Raw genomic sequence first — 14,265 nt, 5'->3', positions numbered from 1 at the left:
AGCACCTCAGTAAGTAAGATTTGATGGGAAGATTTCCACTAACATTATCTTCAAACCCTGTAAGTTTAATGTAAAACTATGGACATTTTGAAAAAGTACCCAAATCCTTTAAATGTTAGTAGTTTTCTCATAATATATGTTCTCTTTTATTCAAAAGCGGCGCGTTAGTCGGCCCGAGCGGAGTGTGCGAGTGTGGCAGAGTTCGCATTGCAAACACTAAGTGTTCAAATTGACACCAAGGGTGTTGCCACATAAATACACATAAAAATAATCAAATGTAACCGTGTAAAATTACATAGTATAATTGTTTTGGCAGAAATTAGTGTACTTTAACACCCTATACTATATTGCTTTTTTGGGGTATCTAATACGCAGACAATCTTATCAGACAATTTGCTTAACAAACTGCTCAGCAGATATTAGACAGAATTCCATCCAGAAATGGTCTATGTGACATGGTATTGGCTGGTAATCTTATTCTGCTAAGCAAAATTGAATTGTGCTTAGTTCATTTATGTCCTTAAGCAGCTCCAAGAAGTTAGGACCTGGCCATAAGCAAATAAAGCCAACAAATTATTGTAAGCCTCGCCAAGCATCTCAAGGCAAACACTATCTGTCTCTTTCCCCCCGTCACTTCTCATGGCGAAACCGTGTCGACCTCCTGTCACCATCCAAGGTGAAACTACTCAACTACTATAGCGGTTATCAATGGACTAGAAATGGGGACGAGGTTGGAAAGGGTATAACCTGTAGGGCTCCAGGATGCAATTTTGTTTCTGTACCTACAAAAAAAAGGCCACTGTCCTAGTGCTTTTCAATGGGGAATTATTTTGTTCAAATGACGATCAGAGCATACTCGAAACGTCGAGTTGAAACCAACGGTTCTTTTCAGAACCACCCAAACTCATTTAGAGATTATCATTACATGTATAACCGCAAACCTTTAGTATTATGTATTGTATTTCCACAATGCAAAGTTTCAAATCCTACTTATTTTGTTCTAAATCGATTGGAAAAGGGAATCCTTAAAAAAAGAAAAACCAGGGCAATTTTTGAGTATGGCAATTTTGATGCACAGAAAAACAAATTGCCTCTGGGATGTCACAAGATGGGTCAAAAAAAGACGGGTCAAGTCAAGCTTCTGGGCTTCTCTTGGTTACAGCTTCATAACTTCCGATATAGCGAGAACGCAGGTGGGTTTTGTGTCTCGAAAGTCATACATCAGTCTGGATAGGAATTGTCCTTTAGGGTTGGATACTAAAACTAGTTGTTATCCTTTATTGTGAAAGTTCTATCTGTATTAGTCTGGCTCTTCATAATCGACCTTCACATTGAACGTTTGTCTGAAACGCAAGACATTAAAGAGCAACTCAGTACACTTTCCAACCAGTTTGTAAGAGGTGTTTAAAAGGCACTGGGTGGATTTTACAGACTTGGGGACTTTCAAAGAGTTAGGACTAGTCTTATCTCGAGTTAGGTTTACTCTTCCTAACTTTGGACTGGCCTTACGTTTTGAATAACTCCTAGGACTAGTCCTGTAAAATCGACCCATGAACACGTTTGATAATTGTCTAAGACCAATTTTCTCACTTGGTGTATCCCAACATTTGTTTATGTACAAAATAAACAATAATCTGTAAACATTTGGCCCAATTGGTCAAGTTGCAAGAGAATAATGAAAGAAAGAAAAAACACCCTTGTTGGACACATTTGTTAGTTTCAAGATGCCTAAAAAAGACTTCAGGCCTGAATTATAGAGTGAGACATAACATCTTTCTCAAGTCTACGTTACTTCAGAGGGAGCCGTTTCTCAAAATGTTTTATACTATCGACAGCTCTCGTTACAAAATAAGTTGTTATGCTGATTACAACCATTTTAAGTAATTACCAATAGTGTCCATTGCCTTGAACAAACCTGTTTCTCAGAATAACAGGGTATGTGTTTAAAGTTAAACAGAATCGTGTGTTTTCCCCCAGCTCGACTGCATTGTTTTTCTAACTGTAACATTACAGCATGCCTATGGACAAGGAGAGCGACACGAATACGTATTCCTCTTGATGTAACAGTTACAGAGTAAACACGACATCTCTCGGAAACAACAATATTTGCGTTAGTTCTGAAACTTGCTCTCAGGATACCCGGGGACAAACAAACAGTGTTGATAGATAAGTTCTTATATCAGTTCAGCTTATTAGCTCAGAGTTTCTTACCTCGAGGAAAAACACCAAACGTAATTTGTGCAAACCGACGTTGCCTGACGATCGCAGTCATTAGGGCATTCGTAGCATTTGATATTTAGAACAACTAAGAACAACCCTGCATCGCCCTTTAGCAGTCGTCTCGAAGAAAATAGGAAGAAGCTTGGACATGTATTAAACATGATTTGCAAGAGTTTAGGCACACTATTTTGTTTCCAGCCGGAGCAAAACGATGGGAATAAAGAGTGTCATGCGAAACGTACTAAAGATGACCACAGCGTTGCCTGACAACACCAAAATGAGAGAGTGCGAGCGAATGCGGGCAACTTCCGGAACGTCGTTTTTTTTCTTTTTCTTCAAATCCACAGTCCCTCGCGAGGGTCTTGATGTTTTTCCTGGGCATCCCGATGTCGCACTTTCTGTCAGCAACAAAGTTACAAACTCAGGACTTGTTCCTGTCATTGCAGGCTTCTCTGACGTTGCACGCACATATCGTTTTCTGACTTAAAGACACAGGACACTATTGCTAATTGTCAAAGACCAGTTTTCTCACTCGGTGTATCTGAACATAATTATTAAAATAACAAACCTGTGAAAAATTGTGCTCAATTGGTCGTCGAAGTTGCGAGATAAATATGAAAGAAAAAACACCCTTGCCACACGAAGTTGTGTACTTTCAGATGCTTGATTTCGAAACCTCAAATTCTAAATCTGAGGTCTCAAAATCAAATTCGTGGAAAATATACTTCTTTCTCGAAGACTACATCACTTCATCACTTGAAAATAAGGTTTACAATGAATGCACCTACTCACGAATCAGTGTTTAACCCTTCCTCCTTTTGGTCCCTATATCTCATCCTCGGTTGCCAGTTAGTCGTCCTTAAACACGTTAATAAGTGGTGACGATCAGGGTGAAGTTGTCTAGTCTACATAAACCCCGCACGTACAGTGGTATCAGGTGCCGATGGTTAATGTGTACAAGTATTGACTACTCGTCCTTATCGTGAGCCACGATCTTGAAGAGTGACATTTTAAGCGCTTTTAACAAATTCAGCGACTTTGCATTCAAATCAACGTCGGATACTAAAAGCTTCCGATTGTAACGAAGTGGAGTGCCTTGTAATTCTGACTGTATTAATACGGGATCTGTAGCCAATCTGTGCATCAATTGTTTCTTAATAGTACAGCCGCTTTCAAACCACGATTTACAATTTCTTTAAATGAAAGCAGTCTCATTATTGCCAAGCTGTAGTGTAGTTTTGAAGTCAGCTTAAAGTGAGAATCATTTTAAAAGAAGCTTTTCTTCATTGATGTACAATCTTTTTTAAATGCATCTTTTTTAAAGGTGACATTCGTTATACATTAGACAGTTCAACCACGGCTTAATTAAAGGCTTTTGGCAACGATGACAACATTGTTGTTGTGTGGAAGACAGCCACAATGTTGCGTATAGGGGCTGTAGTCTAGTTTTGAAGACAGCTTAAAGTGATGATTATTTTCAAAAGAACAGCCTTTCATCATATTAATTGTGAATGTACAAAAAACATACCTTTACATAGGCCTAAGCAGTTCTTAAAACCACGTCTTATAAGCTAAGGCTCCACATAAAGCCACGTACCGATATGCACATTTTATACACAACTGACAGAGCATAATCTGAAGCTTAAGACGTGGTATCAAAAGGGGACTATGGGGATTTGCACTGCACAAATCTGGGTGTTAAAACTGATACCATGGAATGGTGTCACATAATAAATAAAAAATTAAAAAAAATAATAATAATATCTTAGGTGTTAAGAACACACAGTGTAATTGTTTTTGCAGTTTCTGGGCCAGGCTGACACGGAAACTGGTGAAGTGAACTTTGACCCGTATCCTGCGTCAGTTTGACCAATATCTGAGTCAGTTTAACACAGATGGTAAGTCAAAATGACCCATTTTTAATGGGTCAATTCCCAGGAGATCCAGATGCGTCAGTGAGGTGTTAACATATTTCTTTAAGCCAACATTTATTTATGCTCAGTAAAATGATTGTAATGACCAGCTCTAATTATACACTTTGGCTTTGCAGCTTTGCGGATCCTTTGAGTAGACCTTTTGTGGCCCATCCAGACCTAAATGCAGCACAGACTTCTACATAAATAGGTAGCCCAGACATGTAACCACAGGCTTGTACCTTAACCAGCCCAGTTTTGTATCTTAACCTAGCCTAGACCTAAACATGACTACATGGCTCTGCTTGCTACGAGGGCCGGGCAACAGTATTGTGTATTGGGCTATCTGACCAGCTCTAATACATTGGCCTCGTAGCTTTGCGGGTCCTGAGAATACACCTTTTGTGGCCTTTCCCCTATGACGTCACAGGGCAGCTTTTCTAAATGGCGGGCATTAACCCAAATATTCCCTTTATAGATAATTACATCAACCACCAGCACCCAACACCAATCACAGCGTAAAAACACCCTAGGTGACTATTACGTTCAGATTGCAGCACCGAGCAGCCAGGGGAGTCGAAATTCAACCGCCACACGACACCAAATAACGTGGGTTGAGAGAGTTGTTCACAATCCGTCTCGTAAGCCCTGTATAAATCTGTTTTCATCTGATGGTAAGAAATCTGAGCTGATGGCTCCCCAAGCCCCTGCCTTAGTTCCCCGTAGGTTCTGTCCCTCTATGTTTTGTGTCAAGTAGAGCATCTTGTAATTTTAAGAGGTGTCACTACCTGCTGAGTTAGCAATGTTTCGTGCACAGCTGGAATACAATATGCAAGATATTTAAAGGAGTTCGGAGGCAAATTTCATTTAGATTCTGGATTTGTAATAATTTTGGGGGGATACCGATAGTCGATTCCTTAAAGGGAATTATGAACATTGATAAAATAGAGATAGCACGCAATGATCTCGCTCTTTCACTAATCGTCTGTCTACACAAACACACATACTGTAGCTCGGCCCCCCAGGTAGCCAGAGCCATGTAGTTGTGTTTGGGTCTAGGCTACGTTTAGATACAAGGTTGAGCTGCATGTAAGTACAAGGCTGTGCTTACAGTTATGTCTGGGCTACATTCAGGTACAAGTCTGGGCTCATTAGGTCCGGGTTTATTTTATGTATGACTGTGGTAACGTTTACGTTTGGGGTTTGGGCTACAATTTGGCTATAGTTACAGTTAAGAACTACATTTAGGTACAAGTTGAATGTTGGAGCTACACATAGGTCTGAACTACATTTAGGTACAAACTGGGACTACACTTAGGTTTGGGCTACACTTGGGTACTATGAAGGGCTATACTTAGGCTTATATTGGGGCTACATTTATTCGAGGCTGGGCTGTATGTAGGTTTGGACAATATTTAAGATACTCAAATTTGGTCACATTAGTTCTGGGCTACATCTGGTGTCACACAGTCGACTGACGACTAAAAATCGAAAGGGTAATGAACGAGCGCGCGCAGCAACGTCACTAATACGTCACAACATGACTTCGTGTCGTATCTCTAGATTAGTGAAAGCTTTCATGTAGAAAGTGTCTGTCAAAGCAACACCCTGAGTTGAAACATTTATCAGTGTGATCAGATCTTGCAACATTACGTAGATTTCTGACTCCTTGGCCAAAATGACTTATGGATACCACTTGCGTGCAACCAGCCCAAAGGCACTTCCGTACTCCGTACAACCCACACAACCTTATACGCCTGCAACCGTGTGACAATCCTTTTGTCCATCTTTTGTTTATATCCTAACTTTCTGGTATAAACAGCTCCCATTGGTGTTGTACACGTTTTCCAACTGTGGACCTTTCCCGAACTGTGGACCCTATTGTCTTCTTTTGTTATAGGTCCCGGTTTGAATGTGTATATCTACTCAAAGGCACGTGCTTCCGTACCACGATTAACCCATGTTTTTCTACGGCGTGTAAACTCACTAGAAATTAATAATATCGATTTACCAAAAACAACCCTTCAGGATGAAGTAGACATCCCCCTATAAGCTAACAAAACCATTCCAGGTATTTTGACAATCCCATGTGAAAATCAATTAATAGTATTTTTGTTCGGTGCAAGTGAACGTATCCGTTTTACCAATCACCCTTTGTCTATTCGTTACTTGATACGGTGTACGTGTACTATTCAATGGTGTGTGCTTAGAGAGTGACGACCTATCGTAATGAGTTTGGTCTATCGGTGTATTCTGGAGATAATTTCAACCGGGGGATGAGAGTTGTGAAATTGGATTGGAAACCCCAAACCAAAGTACATACTTGGCGATGGGGGGAAACATGGCATTTAGAGTTTTCACCAAAATAGAACATCATTCTAGGAAAAGTACAAGAAAAGGGTCAATATGAGACCGGAGATGAGCTAGACAACGGCCCCAGTAAACATTGTTACCAAGATTGCATTTAAAGTAGTCAATTTGCTGTCTTTTTGATAAAACGGGTAATTATACTCTCTAGGGAGACTGCACATTTGACCAAGAAAAGATGCAATAGCAAACACGTTTCCTTCCCACTTCCAGTTATATTACCTAATGGGCGCATGACACTACTTTGATATTATCAAGTTCCTTAGGATCTGGTTATGGGAACTATTTAGAAATGATATGACCTCATTCACATCGTGTTCTGATTGCAAAAGAAAAGAACATCTATTATACGGCAGTGCTCTGTAAACAACAACATCGAACATCAACAACATTGCTGATTCAGACAATATTATGTCATTGCTAACTTCATCCGTTTCAAGCTTGTCGCAATCAGATGTCAAACTATTTTGACCGATTTCAACTTATTTGTACCTTAAGTCAGGAAGTATGGTTCCATCTCTTTAACAGATAAATCTATTATATGGAATTGCATTTTAAGTTTGTTGACTTTTGGAGCCCATTTGTGTATGACAACACTTCTTTAACATGGTTGAATTGGTAAACGTGTAGTTCATGACACTTGCATTGTGCCACACAGTCGTTGACTTCAACAACTTCACATTGCGGTCATTTGGGTAGAATTAGGTCGCCAAATTAACAAAAGAGCTTCGTGACCACTCGTTTAAAGCTCCATCTACCAGACATTGGTTGGAAGATGAAAAAAACTGGCTGAATGAGAAAGCAGTTTTGAGTGGAGTGCATTAGTTTTTAATAGTACATCCACTCACGTAAGAACCCAACCCAAGTATTGCGTATTATGCTCAGTACGTACTATCGGGTGTACGTATTGGTGGTATAGTCCGTTCAGTTAATTAAACCGAATATTTGAAGAGTATTTTCTTATTTCTTTGGATTGCCGTTTCAAACGTTCTTGATTTTGTACTCACTGTAACATTAACCGATCTTCACACAACTGCGTGTTTGAAAAGTATTATTGATATAGATTGACTTTCATTAGGAACAGGTAACCAGAACAATTTTCAATCCATCATTTATAATCAAAGATCGCCGAACTGCACTTTAACGTTTCCAGATCTTGTTTTTTAACTTTAAAACTGTAACTTTAGCCAATCTTCACAAAGAAGTCCAGACGAATTGAGAGGAAACTTGAGTAGGCTCAGCCACCAACGCCTAGATTAAAAAGATATCTTGCAATGCAAAACAAGAAAATAAACCTAATAAGGGATGCAAAGATCCAGTAGGCCAGATCAATGCTCTTTAAAACACTTCTTGTATATACACTTATAAAACAATTTACATGATGTCATGGGTTTGAATTCTAGATACAAAACATGTCTGGACATTATTCATGTGAGGCTGTTCTACTTCTTGATGATTAGGTGCCTGGATTATCAGACATTTTACGGCGAGCAGAATGGCTTAGCCGCTGCATATAGCACAGCCACCCCGTGTGTGAAATTCAACCGTTGTACTCGAGAGCCCGCACGGCGAGCGATCTCCAAGTGAAATAACGCAATAGCGTCATGAGAACTGTTTCAATCTCATAAAAATGGGGCAAATGTACTTATAAAAAACATGTGTTTCAAAGCCAAGCGGGTTTCGATATCCGCATACTTTGTCACTTTACCGCATAAGATTAATGGAAATAGCCCTGGCGTAATGTTCCGAATCACGCCCGCGGATCACCCTGTTAGTTACCCGGAACGCGCTCGGAACACGTGTTATAGGTGAAGTGCTTCAAATTTACCGGTAGAGACCTCCCGATCCGGTTGTTCCGTTGGCGCTAAAGCAGGGAGACCACGGTGTATTTCCTTTATAACAATTTTGATGGTGTTATACTTAATAATGTTTTTTACTAATCAATTTGTTGTACTTAGGAAGTACTTATCTGCTGAAACTAAGCATGGGTTTATGTGGAGAGATTAACTGGCATTGGATCAAACCGTGCACGGATAGCAATGCTTGGATATAATCCGCTTTAGCAGGCGTATTGTACCGTGTGTTATCTTTCAACTTATGACAGAGAAGCATTTCGGGCGTTTTCTGAAGATTATATACGATTTATCATCATGTTACACGGTAAAAATGTTTCTGTAATCAAACATAACAAGCAAATCTTTTTGCAGATTGGAAATTCATCCGATCGGTGGATTATACGAATTGAATAACAAAAAAATCAGCTACAACACACAGGCATCTCAAACTACCACAAGTACCATAGGCTTGGGTCCATGGGGAAACCCCATGGCTTGTGTACTGTGGACTTAGTCCCCTGTGGATTTTGTGGGTTTAGATATCATGGTTGGGCTGGAGACTGCACAAATATGGTTTAATTTATGATACCTCAACTATTCAAAGTTTCTAAGCACGAAATGCACGAATTAAACATGCTTACAATTGTTTTAATATTACTATTGGAGTTTTTGTAATGCTGTTCTATTTATGATTTTCCTTTAGTAACAAGCAGTCTGCATAGTTATTCAAAATACAGTTTCTGCCTAAAACTCAAGTAGCCTATTTATCACCATCCACTTTCATGGATTCACAACTCACACATGGGCCTACAAACTAAAGTAACATAGAATGGTATGACTCTATGTCTTACACAATATGGCCATCATTTAAATCCCATAGAAGGCTAAATCCAGTAGTCCTTGCAATCATGCATGAACAAAATACAGTCTTTTTGTGAAAAAAATAGACGGCCTCGTTTTATCAACGAGCGGAAACTAATCATAAAGGCGGGCGAGGTTTTAGTGCGATTTCTCCCGGTGGATTAGCTCCTCTGAGAGCCACCATTCACAGAGTTTGTTACCACACCACCAAATCAAAACACTCACAGGAAAAGTCATCAAAATGAATACAGGGAATACAATCGAGCAGCTTGATAGTTTGACAAGTTATATGCAATTCAAAGGGGGACTTTTGAACGCTAGGTGGCAGCAGACTTACCAGGTTAATCCATTGTACTTGGTTGTGTGCCTCCTAAAAAAGCGTGGCTTGTCAAGGATCAAACTGCAAAACGAAATGAAATAACATATTTACAAAATAACACTAAAGTAACAATATAACAGGGTGATTGTGTACAAGTTGGGTATTTTATTCTCATAAAATCTAAGACACAAACAAATATTTGGCAATTTGATGGACTACATTGTCAGAGCTTTTCATCTGGCAATCGGGGAGATTTCGCAAAACATTCTAAAAGATATTAAGAACTACATTCATCACACTGGGGACTAAGACAGAATTTCCAAATTTAGATTGCCAAGTTTGTATATCAGAACATGGAAAGGTTGGTGTATTTTCAGGGAGCTTTCTGAAGAATCGGGGATAGTTGGCAGCTATGAACAGTGGTGGTAAACAAAATGTTTCAAACACTGTATATTGCATAGAATTAGCAGCGAGAGAACGCCACGTTTGACCATGGTAAAGATTAAGGAAGATTTGCACTGTAAATTGTTTTATATGGCTTCCTAATTCTTCAAGGCAAACTCAGCCTTATGATGACAATGCTTAGTGCTGACTTGGTGGTGGTAGCTTTCATGCAAGTCAAGGTATTTGATGCGAGTGCAAATTCCAACTCGTTAATCTGAGTTATAAAGGGACAGATACTCGATAGCTCACAATCTATATCTGGTCCATGCGCCATCACGCCCAAAATTTGTATAGTTTACTACAACAACAAACTTTGTGACATCACACATGTGACGTCACGTAAACAAAATGACAGAGACAATAGACACCTTTCCCGATCAAGACTGATCCCAAATTATATTTATCAAGGTCAATTACGACCCGGGGTTGGGACATAATGAACGGGGTTGAGTACAACCAATAACATAGAAGGGCCTCCTGTGCAGCATTTAACACCTCAGTCCAGATCGGTTTACCACCGAAATGAAAGATACAACAATTTAAACGTTGTTAGCAATAATGTCTGTAGACGAGACAGACAAATTAAATTTGCCTCAAAATTGGCCAATTTAAACCGGTGTGGGTTACGTACCAAATGCTTAACCATCATGCTGATATCACAGTTATAGTACAGGCAGGTGTTTTGGTTTGCCAGGAATTGGTTCGGTATCTGAGACTTCTACGTCAGTCTGCTTGGCTCTTTACATGAAGTTGGTGATTAGTTCTAATTTCAAACTATTTCGTAAGTAAGGTATTGGTAGCACTTAAAGACTAACTTATGACATAAAAACTGCATAAGCAACTAACTTCATAAGATGTTACTTACTATTTCGTATAGTAATGTTTAATTATGTGTTATTACTGTTGCTTGTTTACTTGTTTGTTTGTTTGTTTGTTTGTTTGTTTGTTTGTTTGTTTGTTTGTTTGTTTGTTTGTTTGTTTGTTTGTTTGTTTGTTTGTTTGTTTGTTTGTTTGTTTGTTTGTTTGTTTGTTTGTTTGTTTGTTTGTTTGTTTGTTTGTTTGTTTGTTTGTTTGTTTGTTTGTTTGTTTGTTTGTTTGTTTGTTTGTTTGTTTGTTTGTTTGTTTGTTTGTTTGTTTGTTTGTTTGTTTGTTTGTTTGTTTGTTTGTTTGGTTCAAAACACTTACCTTTTGATCATATAAATATAGTATGGCTTAGAATCTTAGCCTACATTTTTTTCAAATTCAGCTAAACAAATACAGTTAACACTGACCGTGGACATTAGCATCAGGAAAATGTAAACAAAGTCAACACCAACGAGGGTTCACCGCTTAACCCAAATAATCATTCCAAAAGTTTAATGACATCTTTTGTATGACCCCTCCACTCCCCCATAGCGTTAATATAAAATCAGCCCCAAATCCACATCAGTTTTGAGCACCTGCACACAACAAATACGCCCCAAGACCACCAATAAAATAGCATTTTGATTTCTATCGTAAAATAATTGTGCTAACGGTGAGTAGGCCTTCAGACGAGCGCTGTTGCAGCGTTTGTTTATATTTTTATATATTATTTTTTGGTTGGGGGGGGGGGTGCCATGGCTTTTATGTCCCTAGCTGTCCAAGAAACCCAACATCCAATAAAAATGAGATTAATTGTAAATCGTCCAATCAGTGGCGAATCAGCTGTTCTTCAAAGCCCTAGCAGCCACAATTTGGAAGCCAGCCATTACTTTCGCCTCTAAGCTTTTTTTCCAGCAAGAAGGTAAACGCGTATCACACTCTACTTTCAAAAACCGGAAATGAAAGAATTTCCCCTCCCTTAATACCCCTTAGTGTTTTTTCATTAAAAAATGTACATGACCGATCTAAAGAACGCTGACATCCTGATGGCAAGATCTGATGCGTTTTGTTTTGTCTTCTTAAGGAGAACTAAATCTTTCATGGGAGTTTTCTTTGGCTCAGTCAACCGGAGGCGAGTGAAGACTACCCTGAAATATGAAGGATTCACACGGCCGGGTTTAAAGGCACTGGACACCTTTGTTAACTGCCAAAGACCAATACTCTCTTGTATGGTGTATCTCAATATATAAAATAACAAACCTGTGAACATTTTTACTCAGTTTGTTGTCGAAGTTGCAAGAGAATAATGGACGAGAAAAACAACCTTTTCGCACAGGTTGTGTGCTTTCAGAAGAGTTCGAGACCTCAGCTGAATTCAATTCAAATTTTAAAGTTACTTTAGAGGGAGCCATCTGTTATATATAGACTCCATACATCAATTTTCTTCAAGGGCATCACACCTTTCAAAAACCCCATGTGGAAGCTCATCATTCTCATTATTAATTTAGACTTGAGGTATAAAGTTTCTCAATGTTGAGCCAGTGCACTGTACAGTTTAAAAGCGGTCGTGTGATTGATGACTCGATCATCACCTTGTGTGGAACTGCTCTCAAAACACAACGCCAGTATTTGACAAATTTTCAGGTCAGGCTGAACTAGAAACCTGTTAAAATTGGGTCTATAACTGAGTTTCTGTGTTGACCCATTTCTTGATCAATTTGACACATATTCTGGGTCATAAAGACCCCGAACCCTGACCGGTACCCAGAATCTGGGTCAATTCTGGGTCAATTCTGACCCGGGAGTGATCTTCTGATATGTGCATTAATACATTTCAAGAGTCAGCGAAAACAACCAAGTACCAATACGAAGTGTAATGAAAGACCTGTTGTTTGTAATGAAAGACCTGTTGTTTGTATTGCACAGCACACAGTTTGGTTGTAGTGAAATATTTCCCAGCACAAACCGAAGAAATCAAACAAGTCTTCAAGTTTAACTCGGCACCATGTCAAAACATTTACCCTCAAATCAATATTGTATCAAGATGTGTGGCGGGCCTGCGTTCTTATCAATAGGGTCACCCTAAAACAATCACTTAAAACATGGCAGGAATTTACACAAGCAAGTAGCAAATATCAGGAGCAATGTGCAAAGTGATTCCATGGAAAGTGTAATATCAAATCAACCATCGCAAGAGCAGTCTTCAAATTTGTCTTTTCTTTTTGAAGTTGAGAAATCAATATAAGTCTTGGAAGGGGATTCTTGTTTATGCAAACTCTTGTTGGTGAATTGATGGATTGTATTGAAGTGTTTTGTAAGTTCTCTATGGCTATGCCTATATATAATTTGATCACTTTTGTCATGAGTGATGTTTTACCAGCAGAGCAAACAGAGCAGGATCTTGGGAGCGTTTACTCAAGTTTCTTAGAGTTGTATCAATAATAAGACGAACGAATTTGTTGAGAAATAATAACATTAAAAGTGAACTGAGACATCCCCATAAGGATTTTTCATCATCGAATTCTTCTTGATCAAGCGAATAATAGAAATTAAAAATGACATTACTTGACAAATTTGATAAATGTGACAAGTTTGACACACTTGATAATGTAACAACTGACAAATTTGACAAATGTGAAAAATTTGACGAAATGATACGGTGTTAGTTTGCCTGTAAGACAATCATTACCAGTTGGACAAAACACACTGCATAAAATAATGACAGAAATTTGATACAGAATAAAACCAATTCACTTCTTTTGAGTCAGTTAATTGACGACAAATGTATATCCCTTACCCCGCATTCGAAGTATCCCATGCCAATTAGTGTGCGGAAACTCAACAAGAAAATTCTTGTTTGACAAGTAACCGGTGTTGTTATTTTGCCTCCTGGTAACCATTTACTATTGACAAAACACACATCATAGGTATTGATTGGTATATAGAATGAAGGATCAAAATATTATTATTTAATTTTAGTCAGAAAGCGTACCGATTAAATTCATATAACTATTTTTCCTGTGAACTATTTCCCTTAAACTGTACTTGAAAACCTACCAAAAGCTAATTTCGGATGTTAAACATCCCTATGCAAAATAGTGATGTTTTAAACAATTTTTCTGTAAACACTTCCCTTTTTAATGTATTTAGTATGTATATTCTTGTTGTTTATGTTTTTAACTCGATTCAGCCCTTGGACTGCAATGTTTGAATTTTTAATAAACCAATAATAATAATAAACCAAAATAAGGACAATGTGTTTAAAGATTGTAAACACCATGTGAATTACTCTTTTGAGTTGTGTTGGTTCTGAAAAAACGGTGGTTAACGACTCAACGTTTCGACCAGTATGTTCTGCTCGTCTTCAGGAGAATGCGTCTACAACCTGACAATCTTTTGCATACTTTTGTCACTATTTTCTCCAGACTCAGACAACGGGTCAATCCCAAGTTTACACAGGTTT

The 14,265-nt window shown here is 38.5% G+C and overlaps 1 protein-coding gene across 1 annotated transcript in view; it reads right to left on the bottom strand.

The window, feature by feature from the left end:
* Window positions 1-9,593, bottom strand: part of LOC117293746 (girdin-like) — an 83,594-nt gene extending 74,001 nt beyond the window's left edge. Inside the window, exon 1 of the mRNA XM_033776177.1 lies at window positions 9,534-9,593. The gene's annotated coding sequence lies outside the window, so the exon portion shown is untranslated. The remainder of the gene's footprint in view (window positions 1-9,533) is intronic.
* Window positions 9,594-14,265: the final 4,672 nt, after the last annotated feature.

This window comes from Asterias rubens, chromosome 1, assembly GCF_902459465.1.
Source record: "Asterias rubens chromosome 1, eAstRub1.3, whole genome shotgun sequence".
Taxonomy (NCBI): domain Eukaryota; kingdom Metazoa; phylum Echinodermata; class Asteroidea; order Forcipulatida; family Asteriidae; genus Asterias; species Asterias rubens.
Note: the sequence above shows the minus strand (reverse complement) of the source record. Positions and strands in the feature narration are given on the sequence as shown.